The 25046-nt window shown below is 36.6% G+C and overlaps 1 protein-coding gene across 1 annotated transcript in view; it reads left to right on the top strand.

Moving 5' to 3' along the window:
* Window positions 1-25046, top strand: part of LOC138705433 (probable G-protein coupled receptor No9) — a 1480426-nt gene that overhangs the window by 749889 nt on the left and 705491 nt on the right. The window contains exon 5 of the mRNA XM_069834160.1: window positions 10712-10745. The gene's annotated coding sequence lies outside the window, so the exon portion shown is untranslated. The remainder of the gene's footprint in view (window positions 1-10711; window positions 10746-25046) is intronic.

Here is a 25046-nt window from a genome sequence, read left to right as displayed (position 1 = left end):
TCGCGATCCAAAGCTACAGCTGGCGCCAGCATTTTTGGCGTATGTGCTAGATATATAGTGCCCAGTTTGTAAGCATTTTATTAGTCCAGCTGAGAATGGTACCACTTCCTATACACGTCACATCAGCCATTTGCCAAACACAGTTGTCAGACTGACTACAGCAAATGGAAAACACTCGCACCTAACTTTCCCATTACTTATTTCACACGCCAAAAACGGTGATGCGGACTATACCATCCTCCAATTTCCCACTCCAAGAAATCTCGCATCACCATCCACTCCATCAATCTATCTCGATCTCGGCCTTCCTTTCCTTCTTGTCCCATCCGGCTGTGTTAGCATTACTCTCTTTGGGATCTCTGCCTCTTCCTTCCTTATCAGGTGTCCTGCCCATCTTAGCCTGGTTGACATTATGTATTTAGAGACTTCCACATCTTCATAAAGAGAATACAATTCTTGGTTATACCTTTTCCTCCATACACCCTTGTCACACACTGAGCCATAAACTCTGCGCACTATTTTTCTTTCAAAACACTGGGGAATTTGTTCATTATTTTTGTTCATAGTCCACGTTTCACAGGCATACAGTAGTATTGGTCTTATATAACGAAACCTTCACAGACCTTGATAATATGTTACTCTTCATATGATCTTCAGAATCAAGATAGCTTTAATTTTTGTTAGGTTGTAGAAGAATTACATTTCTTAAGAATCTAATCTTCAAGCAAAAAAAAACAAAATGAAACTATGAAACAAAATATGTATGTACTCGTAATTTAGAGATTTCATTGATGATATAAATTTCTTAGGTAAGAAAGGTTTGTTTTCAGATGACACTTTGAAGATGTAAATTGTGACAGCAAAGAAAGTTCTTTTTTAGATTTGGAACTTCTGTTTAGACAAGAAGAGTATACTGAGAAATAGAATAATAGTAATATACGTTACAAGAGCGGTATGTTGACGTTTTCATGGTCGAGGAAAAGATTGATAAAGCGAAACGTAGTTGAGCTTTTTTAATTTCCGAGAACATGAAAACAAACATACCGCTCGTGTATCGTACATTATTTTGTGCGAAGATCGTTTATTCCATACCTGAAAGACGAATTTCTAATTAGTTGCAATGAAATCTCCATGTTGGTTTCTGTTTAATGATGGAAATTTCGGAAAACCAAAATATCTTTCTTCAACATTGTTGCTATAAAATGTTTTCTGTGTTTACTATACTCCAGCAGGCCGTGATATACGTCTGTCTTTTTTCCCCCCAGTCTATAAATGCGAACTTAAAACAAACGGTAAGGTTATGTAATGATTTATTTTTCATTTTAATATTTTAACAATATTATTTATATAACATATTGCAGTAATAACATCGGCATCTGGAATCTTGTTGATTTTTTCACGGCTTCCTTAATGTTACTTGTATCAGGAATGCAATAAGTTTCGTGGAGTAGTAGACGTTACTTAATTTTTGCAAATATTTAAAAACAATAATTAACATTGCAATTTAGGTAAAATTGCAGTGGTAAGTTTCCAATTTATAATTACTACTATGTTAAACGTCTCTAAAAATAATATGTTAAAAGGCTAAAGCAGTAAAATGAATGTCGCGCTTAAGCGGTAAGAAGAGGGAAATTGTTATGTGTGTTACGTTGGGAATACTGAATGTGGTATTTCACACTTACCGCGTATTGGTTCTGTGCGGAAAACAAGCAAATACGCACGATCTCGCACAAAACTATTTATGTATCAGTGATGAATGATGATAAAGATTGTTGTAAAATATCGAGAATTGTTGGGCTCATGGGAGGTGAAGTGGAAGTATCCAGAGAAAATCAGCCTGAACATCAATTTTGTTCATCATTTGCACTCCCCGAGTTCGGAACATGAGTCCCCATTATAAATAGGTTTTGGGCAGATGAAAACGTTGTTTGATTACGATTCGAAATGAACCGAGCGCGGAGGAAGCAGTTGGTAATCGACGCAATTACTTCGTAATAAACCTGAATGAAAACTGCGGTACATTCGCTGGTTGCAAATCTGCTATTACTTCACGTTGCTCGTGACGTAATTTGCTCAGTCAGACAGTCAGTCAGCTAATTTTTGTCTCTCTAGGGGACGAATTTCCTCAAATAAAAACATATGACTCACTGCGGGCACTTAGATCTGTTGTTTTTTCGCTGTTATTAAAAAGACAGCAGACTCCGATTCCATTAACTAATTACAAAACGAAAATTATATCACCTCACTATAAAGATTGTTTTTGTTTTTGTCTCGATTGTTGCTTAATGATTTCTACTCGTAAAGATTAATGTTGGCTATAAGAATAAAGTGTTATTAATAATAAGGTTGATAATACTAATAATAATAATAATAATAATAATAATAATAATAATAATAATAATAATAATAATAATAATAATAGATTTCAAAAAGGCATATGACTCGGTTAAGAGAGAAGTTTCATATGATATTAGAATTGAATTTTGTATTCCTAAGAAACTAGTTCGATTAATTAAAATGTGTCTCAGTGAAACGTACAGCAGAGTTCGTATAGGTCAGTTCCTGTCAGATGCGTTTCCAATTCATTGTGGGCTAAAGCAAGGAGATGCACTATCACCTTTACTTTTTAACTTTGCTCTAGAATATGCCATTAGGAAAGTCCAGGATAACAGAGAGGGTTTGGAATTGAACGGGTCACATCAGCTGCTTGTCTATGCGGATGACGTGAATATGTTAGAAAATAATCCACAAACGATTGGAGAAAATACGGGAATTTTACTGGAAGCAAGTAAAGAGATTGCTTTGGAAGTAAATCCCGAAAAGACAAAGTATATGATTATGTCTCGAGACCAGAATATTGTACGAAATGGAACTATAAAAATTGGAGATTTATCCTTCGAAGAGGTGGAAAAATTCAAATATCTTGGAGCAACAATAACAAATATGAATGACACTTGGGAGGAAATTAAACACAGAATAAATATGTGAAATGCGTGTTAATATTCGGTTGAGAAGCTTTTGTCATCTAGTCTGCTGTCAAAAAATCTGAAAGTTAGAATTTATAAAACAGTTATATTACCGGTTGTTCTGTATGGTTGTGAAAATTGGACTCTCGGTTTCAGACAGTAACAGACATTAAGGGTGTTTGAGAATAAGGTTCTTAGGAAAATATTTGGGGCTAAGCGGGATGAAGTTACAGGAGAATGGAGAAAGTTACACAACGCAGAACTGCAGGCATTGTATTCTTCACCTGACATAATTAGGAACATTAAATTCAGACGTTTGAGATGGGGAGGGCATGTAGCCGAGATGTAGATAGGAGGATAATATTAAAATGCATTTGAGGGAGGTGGGTTATGATGATAGAGATTAGGTTAATCTTGCACAGGATAGGAACCGATGGTGGGCTTATGTGAGGGCGGCAATGAACTTCCGGGTTCCTTGAAATCCAGTAAGTATTATTATTATTATTATTATTATTATTATTATTATTATCATCAATCTCTATCATCAGTGCTATCATTTGTTTTTTTTTTTCTTTTTCTGTATTAGCTCGATGTTCTTTTAACCCTGTTAACCTTCTATAGGGCTTTAATTTAATTTGTATTATTTTTCCAGTGTTTGTGTTTTTTCTATTTATGTGTGCTATCTGGTAGGAAGGAAGACAAGGCCTTATGACGTGAATCCTGCCAGATTAAATTAATAAATTTCTAATTTTCTACTGGTGAGAATAAAAACACGACGTAACTGAAATGTTATGAAAACTCATAAGCATAACAATACTGACATACGAGTATATATAATTCAGGCAGTCGTTTAAACATACATTTGGAAACGTTAGCAGGAAAGTCACAGCGGGGAGGGACGGTGTTGTTATCGACATTCCATGGCACTGCGCTCTATCCCACTAAAAGGGGTTGGTCTGTTAATAATGTTTTCATTCATCTCTCGAATTGGTGTTATTTATTCCTGGCCTGAACATGAATCATATCTCCCGGTCACGTACGTAACAATAACAAGATGAACATAAATCCGCCTCAGTAATGACTGGATCAGATGTAGGTCAGATGATCAATTTCCGTGGCGACATAAATAACGTATAAGTAAACAGACTTGATAATTCAATAGGAATCGCACAGCTGGTCCGGACGCGAAAGTAAATAACAATCAAGCGGACATTCACTAAACTCCAACTGGTCCAGTGCTTCGTTATACAGAGTGTTCAGAATTCAGATCACAATGTCATGTTGTTTCTAACGCCTTCATGTATGATTCATTAAGCTAGCATTCTTTTTTTCTGGGATTATATCTGAATAATCCGGCGTTAGTGGCAACTACAGCAATACAATACTTCGTGTATAGCTCGCGCAAGAAGCGATTACCGAAAAGCAATTATGGCGTTGCTGTCTGTTTTGACCCAGAGTCCGTTTTGACGTGTGTATGTAGGCACGCCGAGGGGGGGAGAGGTACGGGCCGATGGAAGTACTCTCTCTTCCAAGAAGGTGAACAAATGAGGACATCACTGTGGAAATAAAGAACGTAGCAAAAGAAAAATTCGAAGCTAATTAAACGCGCAACATATTTTTACGAATGAAACAATAATACCGTGCGATACAAGACACGTATTCACATGCAATGGAACAAACTAAAGTCGTAATGTAACTATCACAACGCAAGACTGATTCTATCGATGTCATTTCTCTTCCGACTGTACTCTTGAATATCATTCAAGTTATCTCGTGACCTTTCCTGTCGCCCGCTCTTCCTTATTGCTTCGGAACCGGGAATCGAACGCAGGACCTTTAACTCTATGTGCTGAATGGTCTTATCAACTGAGCTATGTCTTACTTGCTATATGTTTCGTTAAATTATGGTAATTACTTAATTTTAACCCTTGTTTTCTCCGATTTTAATAAATGGCGCTTGGCCCACTATGACTCTGAGTACCACAGTTTAATGAAGATTGACATATCATTTAGCTTTAATATGCCTACTTCATATTAATTGCTATATATTTCGTTAATTTTAACCCTTGTTTTCTCCGTGTTTAATAAATGGCGCTTGGCCCACTATGACTCTGAATACCACAGTTTAATGAAGGTTGACATATCATTTAGCTTTAATATGCCTACTTCATATTAATTGCTATATATTTCGTTAATTTTAACTCTTGTTTTCTCCGTTTTTAATAAATGGTGCTTGGCCCACTATGCCTCTGAATACCACAGTTTCATGAAGATTGACATATCATTCAATTTTAATGTGCACACTTTATATTAATTGCTATATATTTCGTTAATTTTAACCCTTGTTTTCTCCGTTTTTAATAAATGGCGCTTGGCCCACTATGACTCTGAGTATCACAGTTTAATGAAGATTGACATATCATATAGCTTTAATATGCCTACTTCATATTAATTGCTATATATTTCGTTAATTTTAACTCTTGTTTTCTCCGTTTTTAATAAATGGTGCTTGGTCCACTACTCCTCTGAATACCACAGTTTCATGAAGATTGACATATCATTCAATTTTAATGTGCACACTTTATATTAATTGCTATATATTTCGTTAATTTTAACCCTTGTTTTCTCCGTTTTTAATGAATGGCGCTTGGCGCACTATGACTCTGAGTACCATAGTTTAATGAAGATTGACATATTATGATTTAGTTTTAATGTGTATACTTCATATCAATTGCTATATATTTCGTTAATTTTAACCCTTGTTTTTTCCGTTTTTAATAAATAGCCCTTGGCCCACTATGGTTCTGAATACCACAGTTTAATGAAGATTGACATATCATTCAGTTTTAATGTGCATACTTTATCTTACTTGCTATATGTTCCGTTAAATTATGGTAATCAATTTTATATTGTATGCTACGCTGATGATGTTTTGATGGCGGATACTGAGAATGACATGCAGAGATTATTAACTTATATACACGTAGATTCTATCTTGGTTGTCGAAAGTACAATATGAAAATATCACTAACAAAAACTAAACCAATGACTATAAGTTAACTCCCCTTAATATGTAAGTTAGAAATAGAAAAGAAAATGATTGAACAAGTGATGGCAATAATATATCTGGGTGTTGAGATAACCAGTTGGGACGCATTGCGGAATGAAGTTGTACATCAGGCCAATAAAGCAGCAAGAATAGCAGGCTGCATGGTTGATATTGTATGGAAAAGTAAATACTTAAATGAGGCTACTAAGACAAGAATTTATAAATCAGTAGTAGGCCTATGCCCAATATCGACCTATGCTTCTGAGACAAGAGCGGATACTTCTAGAACGAAACGGATTTTAGAGACAAATGAGATGAATATTTTAAGGAAAAACGTTCATAAAACTAGAAGGAACAAGGTTAGAAGTGAAGAAATTAGAAGACAGTTAAATATCCAAGCAATGGGTGACTGGGTGGATAGACGAAGAACTGAATGGAACCAAGATGTATCCCGCATGACATTGGATAGAACTGTAGGCGTAGCAAGGGACAGTTTACCTGTGGAGAGAAAGAGATCGCCTGAAAGACCGAAAAAGGGATGGAGAGACTCCTAATTTCTGAATGGAATAGGCTGTAGGTCTAGTATAACGAGAAGAAAAAGAAGAAAAAGACTTAATTTTAACCTATGTTTTCTCCGTTTTTAACACAGTAGAACCTCTATTATCCCTAGTAATGAAAGGGGTGGACTTAACGGTTAATCGAAAAAATCGGATAATCCGTACCATGAAATATTTTCGTAAATTTAGTGAATAATACATTTTGGTAAATTCTTCTATCGCCTTGTATTTAACATGCTAGATAGTGGATCACAGTTCACTAATTTAAGTCTCATTGTCAACGACGGGTTTTGAAGGGCAAGAAAACTCCTTGTAATGGCTGCCTGTGGAAAGTGAAGGTCTCATGTTGTAGATTTACATACTTTATACACTCCAAACTCGTATTCTGATGCGAGATGAACCACGCATTATTTACATTTTTTCCCCCCCAATACTTAGAACAACAAAATTTCTTTTGACACCCATAAAATACATTTTATACAGAAGTTATACAGTACCACAATTTGAATAGTAGACTATAATGTGTAAGTGTAATAACATTCTCTAGAAAAAAATAACGTGCTAATACAATGTACAGTAGGCCTACTTTATATGTTTCTGCAGAAAAAAAGCGAAGCAAAGACAGACGGATAATCCACCAATCGGTTAATAGGATGACGGATAATCGGGATTCTACTGTAAATAGGACTTGGCTCACTATGGCTCTCAACCCTTCAATTAGTTCTTCATGCACTCATTCTTCCAGTGAAGCTAATTATTTTTCATATAACTATTTTTCATTTATCTTCTTATACATTATTTATTCATTTCTTCATGTTCCCTTAATTAATTAGCAATTCACTCATCTTCATTGAAACGTTACTCCATTATCTTAGAAATGATTGAATTAGGCTATTTATGGACTAAATGCCACCTGTTAACCTTTCTCTCTAAAATAATATCTCCGACATTTTTACGCAATTTAAGTGACATTTGTTAACTTGCACAAGACCCTGACATCAGTGACGTCTCATCTTAGTAGTCCTTGCACTCGATAGAGTGTCACTGAAGAACACAAGAGAGTGCAGATAAATTGGCCTGGTGATATCTTGTTAGTCGTACTCGTAACTTGGTCATGACGCCACAGCATTTCAATACCGAAGTGTTTTTTGTGAGGATCCTCAAGTCATTCAGACTTTTCTCGGTGTATTCAGACCGGTTCTAAGTTCTCAAGTGCTGCACTTAAAGCTATGAAGTGGATACACTAAGCGCGTTCACTTGTGAAAATACTTGCCACGCCCACCAACCGAACTCCTCTTAAAGGGAAAGGGATCACTCACGGAAAAAAAACAAGTCTTCTCTTCTCTTCTCTTCTCTTCTCTTCTCTTCTCTTCTCTTCTCTTCTCTTCTCTTCTCTTCTCTTCTCTTCTCTTCTCTTCTCTTCTCTTCTCTTCTCTTCTCTTCTCTTCTCTTCTCTTCTCTTCTCTACCATGTTTCATTCCACGATGTGTCATCACTTCTATGGTCCATCCCAGGAATCTGTAGAGTGACTTGGTGCATATGGGGGCGGAGTCTATCTTTGCCGGAGTGTATTGCGGGCAGCATTAGCTCGAGTCCGCTAAGGGGTAAGATGTATGTATGTATGTATTTATTTACACTGCAAGTGGGCAAGCACCCGGTGGCAGTGGTATACACAATATAAACAATACACAATAAATTACAATGCACAATACAATTATACAATACACAATACAATTATATATACAATACAATTTAACACAATAATTACAATTAATAATAAAACATAAAATAACCTAATTTTACAATACAACCTACATATATATAGGCCCTACATAAGTTTCAATAATCTTTCACTTTACTCTCATCTCACTCACTTTAGTGGCACTATGACGCATTTCACTGACACTTTAGGACACATTTCACTGACACTATAGAACACATTTCATTGACGCTATAAATTATCACTGATCGGAACTATTCACTGCACTGTGAAACCATAACTTCACTGATTCACCTCGATTCACTGATACAACAGTTCAAATAAGACAAATAATTACACCCTTATGCATACTTATAAACAGAACTACATTAAGCTAAACATTTCTAGTCTAAGGCCCTCTTACACGCTATTTCTAAATAATTTACAATTCAAACCAAGGGAGTAACTTGTCAGGCTAAATAAATATATGTCACCTTAAAAAATTAAATGTTAAATGTCACCTTAATTTTAATTTTCGCTTTATACACAACTTTTTAAGTTATTCTTGAATCTCCTTATGGAAGGACAGCTCTCAAAGACCGCTGCAGGTAGGTCATTCCAATCATTTATAGTTCTATTTAAAAATGAGAATTTGCCTACGTCCGTTTTCTGTTTCCTACATTTGATTTTAAAATCAACCTACCATAGTACCATAGTACGTTGGCTTTTCTAACCGAGCCGTTATGTCTACTCATGCTTTCTGACCTAGATGTGCTCTATACAGTGATGTTATTCTAGTAAAATGATGCTCGTGATTGAAAGTTCAGATAGAAATGATCCCTTCCCTGCAAGCGATTGGGAGTTTCGTTCAAACAATGCCTCCTCCCAGAACGGCTATTGACCCTCGCCCTCCCACATACCACTTGCGCAGAGGTCTTATTTCGTCGTTCTACTCTACAGATTTCTGGGACGAACCATAGGATTTTCTGTTCCTTACTTTGTCTTCGACTCTGCGTCAGTTCTCTTTTTCAACGTGGAAGACTGACTGTGGGACAGGATTTATACAAGGTGTTCTGTTTTCACTGCCACCGTTTCTGCACGTTGACTTGTAATGGATTGTGATTTTGAAAGAGTTATTAAATTAAGATCTGTTTAATTCTAATTGACTGCAGCCAACATGAATGCCAATTTTAACTCTTAAATTGGCAAAACTTCATTTCTCACACTAGTTTATTAAACCGTGTCGGACTGTAAAGACAACTATCGCAATGTCCATATTTTATATGTTGTACAATATTATAGTGCCGTATTGTGAAATTTTAATTTTCCTATCAATTCTTTTTCTATTGTTCTATTAAAACTAGTGGCTGCTGCAAACTAAGTTCATCAGTCGTTCAAATAAACATTTTTCAGATTTATTTTCAATGAAGAATACCAGACATTCTGAAAGTTATTTCCTTCCATAATAATGAATGAAACTCTCTCTCGAGCCAATACTAAAGAGAACCACGCATATAAATATCTACACCACACCGCCATTAAATATATGAAAAAGACCCAACCCCACTTGATTAATAACTATAAAAATATTTGATTTTTAATAATATTATTATCTTACGTAAGTTTTATAGCTTCCAGTAACGTATACTATAAATACTATATAGCCGCCACTCAGTAAAATATAGACATCAAAATCTAATTTAAGTTATTCTCTACATCTACTTAAATAACCCCAAAACGTTTCACTTTCATATCATCAATATAGCATTAATATGTATAATTAATGAAAAATAGTCACATCATGGCATTAACTACAATAATATTTCATTTCTAATGGTAATAATGTCATCAAACCACCTCAAGTTTTGTAGTTTTTAATATTCAATACACAGCTGTACCCAGAAAATTACACATCACAGAATCGAACCTGTAAATTATTTTTAGTAAGTTAAGTTTTTAATAACCAATTTAATTTGAGCTCTAAATATGTCAGCATTCTTGCAGATCATGGCCTTCGTGTAATATTGTTTACTGTAGTGTGTGTTTTGTTTTATTCTGAAATGCAATTAGTTAGTGATGACAGATGGATTTTAGAGAATAGGAAAATTATGTTGAAAAATTGATATTTCACTGAAAACTACTGTTTTTCTGAAAAACTTTGAGTTCCAAACTTCAAAATGAGGGGTCATTTATTAAAATCCGTTGAGCCGTTTTCCCGTAATTTCCATTACCAGTTCAAATTATATATATATATATATATATATATATATATATATATATATATATATATATAGATTATAGCATATAGCCTATTAACCTGTTGTATCCTATAGGATACTTTGCGAATTCAAGGATTAAGAAAGATTAAGCTAGGTAGACAAATTTATGGTCGTACTAATAGTAGCAGCAACGGTAATATACTTTCTTTTTCTCTTTTCAGATAGTCACAAGACTGAAGACTGAAGAAATTATCGGTAAGTGATCCCTTTTCATAATATGACATAAATATTCACTATCTTCTTTAAGGGCAGGAGGATCCCTTACGGAGGAAACGACTGGAGTATTCTCGTATTTTGGGCATGGCTAGCGATTGAAGATGAGAAGAAAGCAAAAATTATTCCGCGTTTTCAGTAATTGTGTTACAATGTAAAAAAAATATATTTCTTTGTCTCTTCTCAAGGCAGTATGTTATTGCCCTAATACGACTCCAAATTGGCCTGTCTAAATTTTGTAAGGTCGATCTATATTTTTCTATTTCATCTAGGTCTCTAATTCATGATTCGTTTGGACAGTCTTTCACTAGATATTCGATGCACGTGGTCTAGCTATTGTTTGTCTGAAATAATTAATTTTAATTGATGCTAAGTGTGTTATTTTTAATTTTACGTAAACGTGTGATCTCCGTTATTGACCTTAAAAATCTAATCTCTGCAGCTCATAACCTACATTTCTTTTGCATATTATCATTCAACCTTTATAAAAATTGATGTAGTCATCGTTTTATAGAATTTCATCATATTTTCTTTCCTTGTTTAATTTTTGTTGTAGCACATAACTGATTAAAACGTTCAATTTTATGTGGAGTATACAAAGTGAACTGTAAGTAATGTCATAAATTTCAAAGGATTATTTTTTTTAATGTTTAAAACAAAATAGTTTAATAAAATTGAAGGGTTCAGAACCACAGTGGGCCAAGCGCCATTTACCAAAACCGTAGAAAACAAGGGTAAAATTAAGTTACTATCATAATTCAATGGAATCATATAGCAAGTAGTCCACACCTGTGGAGTAACGGTTAGCGCGTCTGGCCGCGAAACCAGGTGACCCGGGTTCGATTCCCGGTCGGGGCAAGTTACCTGGTTGAGGTTTTTCCGAGGTTTTCCCTCAACCCACTATGAGCAAATGCTGGGTAACTTTCGGTGCTGGACCCCGGACTCATTTCACCGGCATTATCACTTCATCTCATTCAGACGCTAAATAACCTAAGCTGTTGACAAAGCGTCGTAAAATAACCTACTAAAATAAAAATGTAGCAAGTAGTATAAAGTGTACACATTAAAACTAAATGATATGTCAATATTCATTAAACTATGGTATTCACTTAACTTTAACCCTTGCTTTCTCCGTTTTTAATAAATGGCGTTTGGCCCACTATGGCTCTGAACCCTTCAATTTTGCTCGTTTCTGCTTCCTTTTCGAGACAAAAATTGTTTTACATTAAACATTTCATATGGTGTTCTGGGAAAGCCATTGATTTAATTCCCAATATTCTCAGTCATTTTAAGAGAGTAGTGTATTATGATAATAAATTACTGAAAGAATATTGGTTTTGTCCTTTAAATGTGCAGAAATTTGTTTCGAAGAAATGTAACATTGCAAAATTCCTTTTCAGAATGAAAAGTTACACTTGTTCGGATCAAATTTCTGCAAATTTAAAGAACAAAATTAAAATACTTTCAGTCATTTATCATAATACAATTCTCTCTTAAATTGACTGATTATAAATCAATGGCTTTCCCAAAACACACTAAGAATTGTTTCATAAAAAAATATCTCGGAAAGGAAGCAACAACTGGAAAAATTGTAATAAGTTTTTTAGTTTGAAATATCTCAAAGAATAACCCCTGAAATTACTGACATTTCTTACGGTTCATCCTTACATAATCGGTACCTTAGATAATTATAAACATGTCATACCTCAGTTTTTTTGTCATATATATTTTTGCAGGAAAGATAAGAGTTTCGAAAATATCATAATGTAGTATGAGACTAAAGAAAACTAGGAACCGCTCTGACGAGAATTCAGATCAGGCTGGCCCAGCCTTACAGTTTGCAAACATGTTAAATTAGAAGTGTTATTTATGATGCAACTTATTTCTACCTTACCTGGCTTCAGCAGACAATGCACAAAGAAGATTTTAACGTGGCAGTATCAGTTAGCATTCCCATTAGCTGAAACTTGAGAACTGAACACAGAGAATGCAGTAAGATCTGTACAGTAGTTAACAGCACAGCCAGGCAATCACCACTGCCTTCTGCTTCCGGTAGCTTCCTACCTACTCCTCCTGCCTCTTCCTCCTCTTTTCCATCTCCATTCTCTTCATTTGCTACTTTTCTCTTCTCTGTCTCTTACCTGTTCTTGTCCTTTTATTCTACATCTTATTTTTCTGATAATCTTTCTCTATTTTTATTCTCCCTTATTCTCATATAACTAATTTTCCTTATCCTATTTCCTTCTTCTAATGTTTCAGCTTTTTCATCAATTTTCTGTTTTACAGTTTTGCTTCCTTTTTCAACATTCTTATTTATTAACAATATAGTCAATATGATTTATCTCATATGATAAGTCATACAGAAAGTTATTACTAAATATGAATATTTGTTAATTTTTTTATTTAATTTTTAACTCTATTGTTTATCCAATTAGAATAAATACAATAACAGAATATGAATATTGAAAGTATTACATCGACTTATCGGAAATTTCACAACGAATTGTAACTTTTTACTTCTCACGCTCTTCTCACCAGCTCCCTCTTCACTCTTCCCTCCTCTCTCTCCGCTCTTCTCTCCTTCACCCAATCTGCTCTCCTCTTCTCTCTCTCAGCTCTCCATTCATTCTCTTTCTGTTCTTACTGTTCTCCAACCAGGAGATTAATCGTGAAAGGAATATGCTTACTATTGCTTCATCTATTGGAGCGAAGTAGATAGATAATAGTACCGTTATAACGTCAGTTTAAAAACCATGCGCTCTCTTGCATATGTTATTTCCTGTATGGAGGGATTAAAAGACCAGGAGTTTAACCGTGATCTAATTTTGTAACTAGGGTAGTATAAGTATGTGTGTATCAGTGTTATCGTTTGTGCTTTGAGAGTTAGCCAATGGAGATGAGTGTACCCGCGTATGTGACCTTATGACATCTTATGACATCAACATTCATTCATAGCGTTATCCCGCTGCGTCTCATTCCCCTGAGACTTTCTTCGGGTTTGAGTACAGTATCTCCTTCTTTCTCTCTCTCCACTCTCTCTTTCCCTCTCCTCTCTTTTTTCTGTCAAGTCCTTCCCTTTCTCTTCTCTGTTTTTCGCGCTCCTCTTCTCTTCTTCTTTTCTTTCTTTTCCTCTTTTCTCCGTATCTTTTCTCCTCCTCTCTCCTCTCATTGTCTCCCGCTTTCCTCTCTTTTACTCCACTTCTCTCCTTCTCTTTTTCTTTTCCTCTTATACTTCCCCTCTCATTTTCCCTTCCTTTCACCTCACGACACGACACGACACGACACTCTTCTCTTCTCTTCTCTTCTCTTCTCTTCTCTTCTCTTCTCTTCTCTTCTCTTCTCTTCTCTTCTCTTCTCTTCTCTTCTACATATTTACTTCGTTTCCTTTACTTGTCATTCACTTCCTCTTCTTATCTAATAATTTTATTTTTATTCCTTTTTCGCTCTTCTTCCTATTCTTGTTAAATCTTTCTGCCTATTCTCTATACTTTTATTCCATATTTTTTCTAATTATTTTCTCTCCTTCTTCTTGCTCTTTTTCCCCTTCTGGTTGTACTTCTCCTTCCAATCTCTATCCTCTCTTCTTGTCCTCTTATCTTCCTCTGTTTATTTTGTGCTCGTCATCACATTATCTTTATTCACCACAACTCACAACTACACCCTTTTCTACCTTCCCTTCTTTTCCTTTTGTTTTTTTTCTCCTCCCATTTCTACCTTCTACTTCTTCCTATTTCCTCTCCTACTCCTTGTCCGCTCCATTTTCTTCGTGTTTTTGTTCTCCTCATTTTCATATTTACTCTTTCTGGGGGTGCTAGAGTATTTTTATATAAAAAGTATTATTATTATTATTATTATTATTAATTGTCTTTTGTTTCTCTCTTTTCTGTTCTTTTCTCTGTTTCTTCCTTTCCTCTGGTTTCTCATCGTCATCCTTCTACTTTCCATGCTTTCCTTTTATAAGCGTTGACAAACATGTCTTCAGTATCATCAGAATCGAACCCGTATTCCTTCATTCGACATTCATCCCTTCGCCAACTGAGGTAATCCGATTCCTGCAATAGTTGTTACACACTGTGCATAATATGCAGATAATCTTTTCGTGAAGTAGGCTACAGTCTGTATCAAGGCAGTGAACGATCGCAAGCGCGGAGTGTTACCAAATGACGTCTGAGAGCTTTCCTGTGTCCGATCAGTCGATTGGCATTCCTTGCCACTCGCGACCGGAAAATGGAAATGACCGCGTGTAATAAAATTTGAATTCTGCAGCTGACAGGCACTCAGCTCTTCGTAATGGAAAACAGCGGCACAGATGTTCGACTGGAGAGAGTGATAAGCCGGCAGTGGTGTAGTAGATTTACAACCAACAGTACTGAGTTCGAATCCAGTCTCGTACTTCATGTTGGGTCAATCAGTTAACTGACGTTCCCATGCTACTAAAGAAGGGCTGGACTTCGATTTCTAGAAGAATTTTTTAAGTTTGTGGTTGAAAGCGATAGTGGTGCTGATTCTGTCTGAAGATACCTATGTTGTCTTGTTGCAGTAAAAATAATGGGGATGATAATGTAGAGTTCATAAAGAAACAATACATTTCAGTAAACCGCGGGAGTGCGGGCTCTTTACCGTCAAGTTAAGTATGACTGGAGCGTTCCGTGGCGAGTGTAATGAACTCTCAGGTAAGCAACTCACTATGCGTGCTTCAGAAGTACAGTTTTGAGTATATGAATTGCATACATACAATAATCATACATTTCGTACTTATGTAATTGATGCGATATCGACGGAATTTTGCAATCCGTGCGCCAGACAAGTTACAGTAAATGCACCATATTGGGATACCGCTCTTTAAGTTGTTTTGCTGCCTTAATAATATATAGATCTGCATCAGGGACAAAAAGAAGTACATTATTATATTTAATCCTTTCCGGCCATAAAAGGCTCACAGCCTTATAAAAAGTTTGGACAATAGTTGCATGGTTTACCTTTTCCAGTTTCTCTGAAGTCAGCACAAATTTTTTCCCTTCACTGTTCTCGGAAAGTATACTGACCACCACATTTGCCACATATCTACCACTTACGTCTGTAGACTGATCAACTGAAACCCATATATTTTCTGATCGTTCACGCTTTCACGAATTTTGGCAATCGTACTCTGGTACGAAATTGGTAAATATTCTTTACGTGTTGTTGCTTCTCCTGAAATATGTTGATTTGTGTATTTTTCCAGAAATGATCTAAAGTGGGGATTGTCTAAAGTTCTGAATGGAATGTCTGTGTGTACCAACTTGTCACATAAGTCTATATATTGAATTGTGACCGACTATTTGAACTCGATTGGTTCTTGTTTGAATTGCGTTCAACATTTTCCTCGTGTTCTTTACTATTACAGTGTCTTTCAAAATAGTACTTCTTAGTTCGTAATAATCTGAAATTACACACAACACATACAACAATTTCTCCTTCTATAATAACCTAAAAACATCGCATCCGAATTGTTCTACTAAATTATTTAGTATTGCACTTCGTGAACGAGTTGTTTTAGGTATTGTAATGTGTGTAATTTCACATACGCAACTCTTCAGTATGTTTCGGGTTCGATGCACGTAATAGTACGGCGAAAGGCGAGAGAGACTTACGTCATACTCTATACCCGCCTGCATAGTGAACTGCAATCGCCGTATTAGGGCCCGCACTCCCGCGGTCTACATTTCAGATTTTAAACTTTTTTTTGTTTTAGATTAAGTACTATAGAGGTAGAGATAGAGAAGATTGTTGCCAGCGCAGTCTATTGATTAAAACTGGTACTACTGCAATAATTCATATCGAGACAAAGACTAGAACTGCCTTGAGAAAAAAAAAACTTTTCTTATATTAATTACCAGAAATTATACTTTAAACTATCAGCGTATTTCAAATCTCACCGGACCGGTGGACAACAATGACGTCACGCTTCTGCGAAATAGGAATAAAATTGCTGGAAGGTTCGGTGGCTGTCATGGCGGCTGTACAAGTTATCGTCTATGCTACGCTAGCAAGATTTTGTGAAATTTCCATACTGTCATCTCGTTCAAAGAAAAGAGAGCATAAACAATTTAGTTCTTGAACCAGTAGAAATATCTGGTCCGTTGACATGTTCGCTCAAAAGCCATTAACATATTGTTTTTACGTTGTGCTCATTACAAACAATACAGCAGAACACACCGAAATGACACAACAGTGCACGATGTCATTCGTCTGGTAATTCCCGCCCTATACAAAAACCAATCAGATTCACTGATGGCGGCTGATGGAGACTGCCACCACCGCTGCAAGCTGATGGCACCGGTGCGACACCGGTGGAGCATCAGTGACATCATTGTTGAAATTCGGAACACCGTGATGCCATCAGATTGCTCAGCGCTGAGATTCGGAATACGCTCTATCAGAATTGTACGGTACACGGTAATATAACGAAGTTCACAAATATATGAGCTGTTGAGAGCAAAAGTGGTGTAAGTCAAAATGGTTAATGAGGGTTAAAGTAAACATTCTGTAAAATACAGCGCAAAGTAGCAATTAATAATCAATTTATTTCACTATTAGTAGTCACTGGGTAGCACGAAGGACATATTAATTGCTACTTTGCGCTGTATTTTACAGAAATTTTACTATAAACCTCATTACCCAATTTTGACTTACACCACTCCTACTCTGAATGGCTCATATTTTATTAATATTTGTGTTGGCAATCTGAACACAGAGAAATGTTATATGATTTTATCACTGAAGACTGAAGGTTTTTTTGTACTTTAGGATTATAAACAGTCTTCGTCGTTAGTAAAAATCGTGCATAATGTGACCCATTATTGTACTAGTGCTGTAAAATATTATCATTCCAACTAAAACGTCTTGACTTCTGTTATTATGACAGCATAATTTGAGACATAAATTTAACATGATGAAACGATTTGCCGTGCGATAATATTTTATACATCATTGTTGTCTTAGCAACCCTTTCTTCATAGCCATGATATCAAACTACCCATCATTACAAATTTGACGTTATTTCTTTATTAATTGTTTTATAATGCTTTCGTACAAAAATTAACATATGAAACACGTTCATAATGTTATACAGTTATTGCATTCGTCAAAATTAAGGAACTTTCCGCGCTAGTTTCCTAAACATTGGTTCATGGAATGAAATTATTTATTATGTGTTTGCCGTCTAAAATACACTATCTACCAAAAAGTAATTGGTCATTGTTTTTTCTCCTTTAGAACCTCGTGGTATCAACTCTTGTTGCTATAACAGCAGCCACCCTGTCAGTCATGCTCTCCACTAGTTTGTGTAGGATATCCACTGGAATACGTCGCCATTCCTCCTGTAACATGGCATTCAGAAAGACAATGGAAGTTGGCTGCATCTCCCGAGACCTCAATCGCCGGTCCAATTCGTCGCAAAGGTGCTTAGTGGGATTGAGATCAGGACTCTGTGCAGGCCAGTCCAACCGATGAACATTATTGTCTGCATACCACTGCATAGTAGCCGCCGAAACATGGGGCCAACTTCCATTGTCCAACTGAGTGCCATGTTGCAAGAGGATGGCGACGTATTCCAGTGGATATCCTACACAAACTAGTGGAGAGCATGCCTGACAGAGTGGCTGCTGTTATAGCAACAAGAGGTGGTACCAGGAGTTTCTAAATGGGAAAAACATTGCCCAATTACTTTTTGGTAGATAGTGTAGCTTTTCAAATACTAAGTGAAATTTATTCACTAAGTTATAAGCCCATGTTACATAGATGAACGTTTTCGGCAATTGTTTGCCATCTTCAGATCATTTATGTATGAATGTTACAATATATGAACACTTTACAAAATTAGAGTACAAACAATGTCAAGGCTAAAATCAGTTAACATATAAAATAGTTAAAATATATAAAGAATAATTTCTGATAATTAATAAGTTATTAAAAATTTAACAATAAAACAATGAAGAAAATTAGCTTCCATTAATTTCTTGTAACTAGCTCATCCCAATTTCAGTAAATAAAATTTACAAAATTATAACATTACTAATTTCTCTTTATAAATATATGACATACATTTTTTCTTGGCATGGCATTGCGTACAATACACATCAATCCTTCTACCTGAAAATACGTAAGGCCCTAAGTTATTTAATAGCCTAAATTTTACATATCTTGCTGAAGCTTGTTGTTTTGAACTGAGATTGCAATGGGTCCTTATTCTATTCAGCCATTCAAATTATTTGACCTCTTTTTTAAACTACAAAGACTATTTAGAATTTAGAGATGATGACAATAGCAAAAATATATAAATTATAAATTGAGGGACTCGGACGTAAAACATGGTAACTGACATTTCGGTTGAAAATGTGATATGTATCGTATAATGTGATATTTTACATTGTGTCTAATTCAGTAGTTAGTTTTCCAGCTTCTCAAAAGATGACAGGGATATACAGATTTTACTTTCCTCGTAAATGTACAAACTAGAGAGCTCTCGCTCGCTGTGTTCGTTGGATTTATCTTCGAGTCTCGACTCGTCATTCTCGTGCGCTTCGAGTCTCGTTCATCATTCTCAAAATAGCATTAATTGGTAATTTTTAATAACATACATCATTTAAATAGGGGAGAGTCGGGTAGTATCGGACATCGAGTAATATCGGACAGTGAGTTTCTTTCATCTACTAGACGATGATAGTACCTGATTGACATGGTTACGTTTCTGTGATGTCGCATAGAGAAACGTAACCATGTCATTCAAGTACTACCATATGGTGGTAGATGAAAGAAACGCACTGTCCGATACTACCCGATGTCCGATACTACCCGACTCTCCCCTAAATAACATTATAAATGTTTAAATGAGGCAAAAAGACAAAACAGAACAATATCTTAGTTATCAAAATGTTCTGGTTCTATTATATTACGTATGGTCATATAAATAGAAAAAAAAATCAATTCTCAAATAAATCTGCATTTCTAGGAAAAATAGAACATGACATTAATATCTTTTTACTTGAGATTGCACACTTGATCTTAAACATATGAAAAGAAAATTCCTAGTCTTTTAATAAGGACCTAGTAATTAAATAAAGACTGGGGAACGAATTGTTATACACTGAAAGGTAGAGACGTTTCAAATAGGCTACTTGATTGTTTATACATATATAACAGTTGCTTCTATGCCCAAGGTTGCGGGTTCGATCCCGGGCCAGGTCGATGGCATTTAAGTGTGCTTAAATGCGACAGGCTCATGTCAGTAGATTTACTGGTATGTAAAAGAACTCCTGCGGGACAAAATTTCGGCACATCCGGCGACGCTGATATAACCTCTGCAGTTGCGAGCGTCGTCACATAAACCATAAAGAATCTATAACAGTTGCCAAAGTAGATAAAAGTTCAGTCAGGTATAAACAACTGTGGCGATTCAAGGCTGCTTGACTTCGGGAACTTCGGGAGTCATCAATATCGAGTCTCGGAACACTCACAACCAGTCTTTAAGTTAAGGACGCGACGTAATACATCATTGTCGTGCGGGTTTTCGGCTTTGAGCGCGCTGTTAGTCTCGCTTTCTCCATCGTTATGTTGTTATGTTTTATTTAACGACGCTCGCAACTGCAGAGGTTATGTCAGCGTCGCCGGATGTGCCGGAATTTTGTCCCGCAGGAGTTCTTTTACATGCCAGTAAATCTACTGACATGACCCTGTCGCATTTAAGCACACTTAAATGCCATCGACCTGGCCCGGGATCGAACCCGCAATCTTGGGCATAGAAGGCCAGTGCTATAGCAACTTGCCAACCAGGTCGACTCTCCATCGTTGTTCATCTCTAGTAGGCCTACAAACTATTGCATGTATAATATTTATCTACCTAATAACTTCAAAACACTAAAACGTCACTTACCATGTTTTATTTCCGAACTACTCAATTGATGATGTCAACACAATCTGAAATGGATGAAGAAATTCTGCATTGAAGTAAGTTGATGTAATTTGAGTAGGAAAAGTTCGGAATGGGAATATAAATAAGGAGAACATTTAAGGGAAAACGCAAGAGAAAATACGATTGTCCAACAAGATAGGCCTATGGCTTCATCAGACATAAATCCGTGCTACAAGTCAGTAGTCTAATATCATCCCTTCCATTCTCAGTGATTCCAATGTATGATGAGGTGAATTCTGTGTTTTGTATTTTCTCTGGGTCTGACGAAATCCCTGACTCAGGATTGTAGATGAAACAACGTGATGCAAATCACAAATCTAATTCCACATTCCTCTTCAAATATTTCCGTAGCCTCGGATGGTAACATTGGAAGCCACTGAAAACGGATGGAACTGAATTATTGAGTCATCAATCGAAGATTATAATGCTAATCTTGTCTTGTTACGCCAATGTGAAAACATACGCTATTGAACCTTTGCCCTAATTGCGAGGGGATAGAAATTAACTGAGGGGTTAGGGTGGTGAAAAGGGGGGTGGTTCTGCTGCCGTGAACGGAGATTACAACTAAAACCTACAAAAGCTCCGCTACAAATCACTGTGATCGTCTGTAATGGGATTGGTTTAAAATATTTTTGAAATTCATTGGAACCTGTTCCGCAGTCTAAAGAGAAATAAATGTAGAGCACGCATAACATATTTTCACAGTCTAGTATAGGTACAGTCGCGAAGCTCAGTACGTAGTAAATATGCAATCATTAGATAGTTGCTCACCACTAGGATCGCTAATATCGCCTCATTACAGGCAATGCAAAATAGTACCGTCACAGTCTATTGTTTCTAGCACCCTCAAAACTCAAGCTTCGTGACTGTATATAGTAGACTGTGATATTTTGCTATACCACTATGGTAGGCAGAACAGGCAAATAGCATTCAAGTTGAGTCAGGAGGAAAGGTACATGGTTTGAGGGCTGATAATATTGGTGATTCTGAACAAAAAAGTTTATATGAACATATGTCCTATTCTTAACGGTTTCGGAGAAAACTAAGGCCGGGTGCACACAGAATTAGACGCGTTACGACGCTTCGTTTTGCTTTACAACGTCTCGCGACAGCTTCACATGGTCTGGTCGCGACAATTGATTCGCTGGCTGTGTGGGTTTGGAAAACTGGCCTAGGCTAGAAAATGGCGTCAATGAAAGAAGGCTGCCTATCTTAGAAATTCTATTGTATTTGGTTATTATTTCCTAAGGATGCCTAATAAACCTAAAAATCTATAGGACTGACAGTCTTAAAATTAAATACTAAAAAAAGTCCCGTCGCTCTTATTTCCGGCAGCCAATCACGTTGCAAGTCGGCTACATTTAAACATGTGCGTCTTTTCATTCGCTGTTGATTTCATTATGAACTTCCTAAGGCTCTATAGATACTGGGTATAATCGTCCGCCATTTTCGTTCTTTCCTTGCCGTTTGCAGCAAGCAGACGAGAATTTACAACAGTACAAATTTTAATTCCGCGCTCTTTTAGGTGTATTTTTTTATAATAATAATAATAATAATAATAATAATAATAATAGAATCAAGGGTAACAGTCGACTTAGAGCCATGCAGCTGAATACTTCGGTAATTAAACCTTCAATAAACAGTGCAACATTTGATCCACATACATTAACGTTATAGTCAACAATTGATTTCGTTAGGTATACGAAAGCTATCTCAACATTCACTTAGCTATTTATTTTTAAGTTTCTCACATTAAAAATTATAACGAGAACGTAGTCGACAGATTGAATTTTTTTTCCGGCAGCGAGTTCCACAAAGCGCGGGGCCTGGGGTGACCGTCCCACTTGCCCCGCCGAAGGACCGGCCGTTCTATGAGAATCCACAGTTCTAACAGACCTAAGTTGTTACTCTGCAAACTGAGGTCCGCGCATATGTTACTCCTAGTAACTGGGAAACTAGTACGGTACAGATTTCGAATAGGAATCACTTTTAAAAGTAATTCTTTCTAAACATTTCTCTCGCGTTGACTCCCATCTAAAGTTAAAAATAGAAAAACTTTTGAAGGTGTCAATGTCTATTTTGAACAGGACGCTTCGAAGTTAGTAATCTTTCTCCCTTCCCAAAAAAACATTTTGATTTCGAATTTTTTCTATGCTTTCCTTAGATATTTATCTATGAAACCTAAAATTTACAATGCGATTATCATAGGTGCTACGACGTGATAATGTTTAACGGTGCGGAAAATAGCGTCGTCTGCTAACCGCAACTCGCAATGAAAGAACTAAAATGGCGAACGATTATATGTACCTACTCTTTATAGAACCTACTCTTACTAGGACGTAAGCAAAGAGGCGGAGCCACGCCGGAAATAATAGCGACGTGACTATAGTAATGTAGTGCACAAAGGTTATTTTTTATGCTTATGACTACTTCACGACTCACAATAAAGAAAAATAGTATATTAAATCAATAATGAGTGATAGTATAGAGTAGAGAAATAGGCCAACTACAAATTATTATAATAATCCGTGGCGCTACAGCCCGTGACCGGCTTCATGCCCACGTGCCGAAGCAGAGGTGGACGATCATCCAACCAGAATGGAGGTATCGTGTGGTTAGCACGATGATCCCCCAGCCGTTATAGCTGGTATTCGCAACCGGATTTCGCTACCTATCGTAGCTCCCCAAGTGCATCACGATGCTGGGTGGGCACCGGTCCCATACACTGGCCTAAATTTCTTGAGAAAATTTCTTCCCCCATGAGGACTCTAACCAGCGCGCATTCCGTAACGCGAGTCCTAGGCGACTACAAATTATTATCAATATTATTATTCACCTGATGCTTTCATCTCATTTGTAATTTCTGACATATGTTTAGAAACCACATTATTGCCGTGATGTTTCAAAGATTTTACAGAACGTATATTTCCTATACTAAAACACCTAATTTATCCGCATCGAGCTCCATTATGAATAATGTGCACTACACAACAATATATAGTATTTTTTGTAGATAGTGAAAGCATGCAATCTTAGCAACTACTAACGCATGCGCAGTACACTACAGCTATCAGACAGTCTCCTCGCGACGAACTTCTAGCAGTCATTCGATGTTGTCTCTCCGTGTCTCCTCGAGCCTGCTAGCGCCCGTCGCGCCGCGTCTGATTCTGTTTGCATCACATAATAAGAAATCAATGGGAGACAAGTACCATGAGACAAAATGGCGCGTCGCTCCGCGCCGCGTCTGATTCTGTGTGCACCCGGCCTAATGGAAACAATGAAGTGATAGTAAATGAAAACATTGTTACCTTATGTTCTGTTTAACTGTGTACTTTTCTTTTCAGAGCATGTTCAAACTTCATTGCACTATGCAGTTCTTGTATACAGCTGCTGTGTTGCTGATCTGAGATGATTCGGACATTCCTTTACTTGAGCACAAACATTTAAAATGCGAGTGAGAAGTTCTTCCCTTGTTTCTACATTGCGTTTGTAGACTTCACTCTTAAGCCAACCTCACACGCAATAATCCAATGGAGTAAGGTCGGGTGACCTCGGTGGCCAAGAAATGGCCCCACCGCCCAGGATACGTTTCATTGATCCTACTACAACCTAATATCGCTTTGGTTGCATCCGCATGTGAGTGCTGATAAAGGACATGAGACTGACGCCCGTGATTTTCAAAAAGTTGTCTGTCAAATACTGTTTCAGTAGGTTATTTTACGATGCTTTATCAACATCTTAGGTTATTTAGCGTCTGAATGAGATGAAGGTGATAATGCCAGTGAAATGAGTCCGGGGTCCAGCACCTAAAGTTACCCAGCATTTGCTCATATTGGGTTGAGGGAAAACCCCGGAAAAACCTCAACCAGGTAGCTTGCCCCGAACGGAATCGAACCCGGGCCACCTGGTTTCACGGCCAGAGTGCTAGTCATTACTCCACAGTTGTGGACGTCAGATACTGTTAAAACAGGTCATATGTTTATATAATACTTTTTTGTTCAGAGTCACCAATATTATCACCCCTCACACCATGTACCTTTCCCCTTGACTCACGCTGTATACGATAGTTGTTCTTAAGATCATCCGGATAATTTTTTATTCTTCTGCTTGAAGTATTGAAACGGCACTTATTTCTACTGTGAAGAATCAGGATTTGCTTTCCATCTCAGTGCTTTGTTAATTACAACTTCATATTTACTGTAGTGAATATTTCATGAATTTAATTATTGTGAATATTTGCTTGCACATTTGGAAAGAAAACCGGTCATTTCCAAAATAATATATTTTTCAGGAAGTAGAAAAAACTGTATCGAGCCTTCACTTTACACCAA

This window comes from Periplaneta americana, chromosome 1 (assembly GCF_040183065.1).
Source record: "Periplaneta americana isolate PAMFEO1 chromosome 1, P.americana_PAMFEO1_priV1, whole genome shotgun sequence".
Taxonomy (NCBI): Eukaryota; Metazoa; Arthropoda; class Insecta; order Blattodea; family Blattidae; genus Periplaneta; species Periplaneta americana.
Note: the sequence above shows the minus strand (reverse complement) of the source record. Positions and strands in the feature narration are given on the sequence as shown.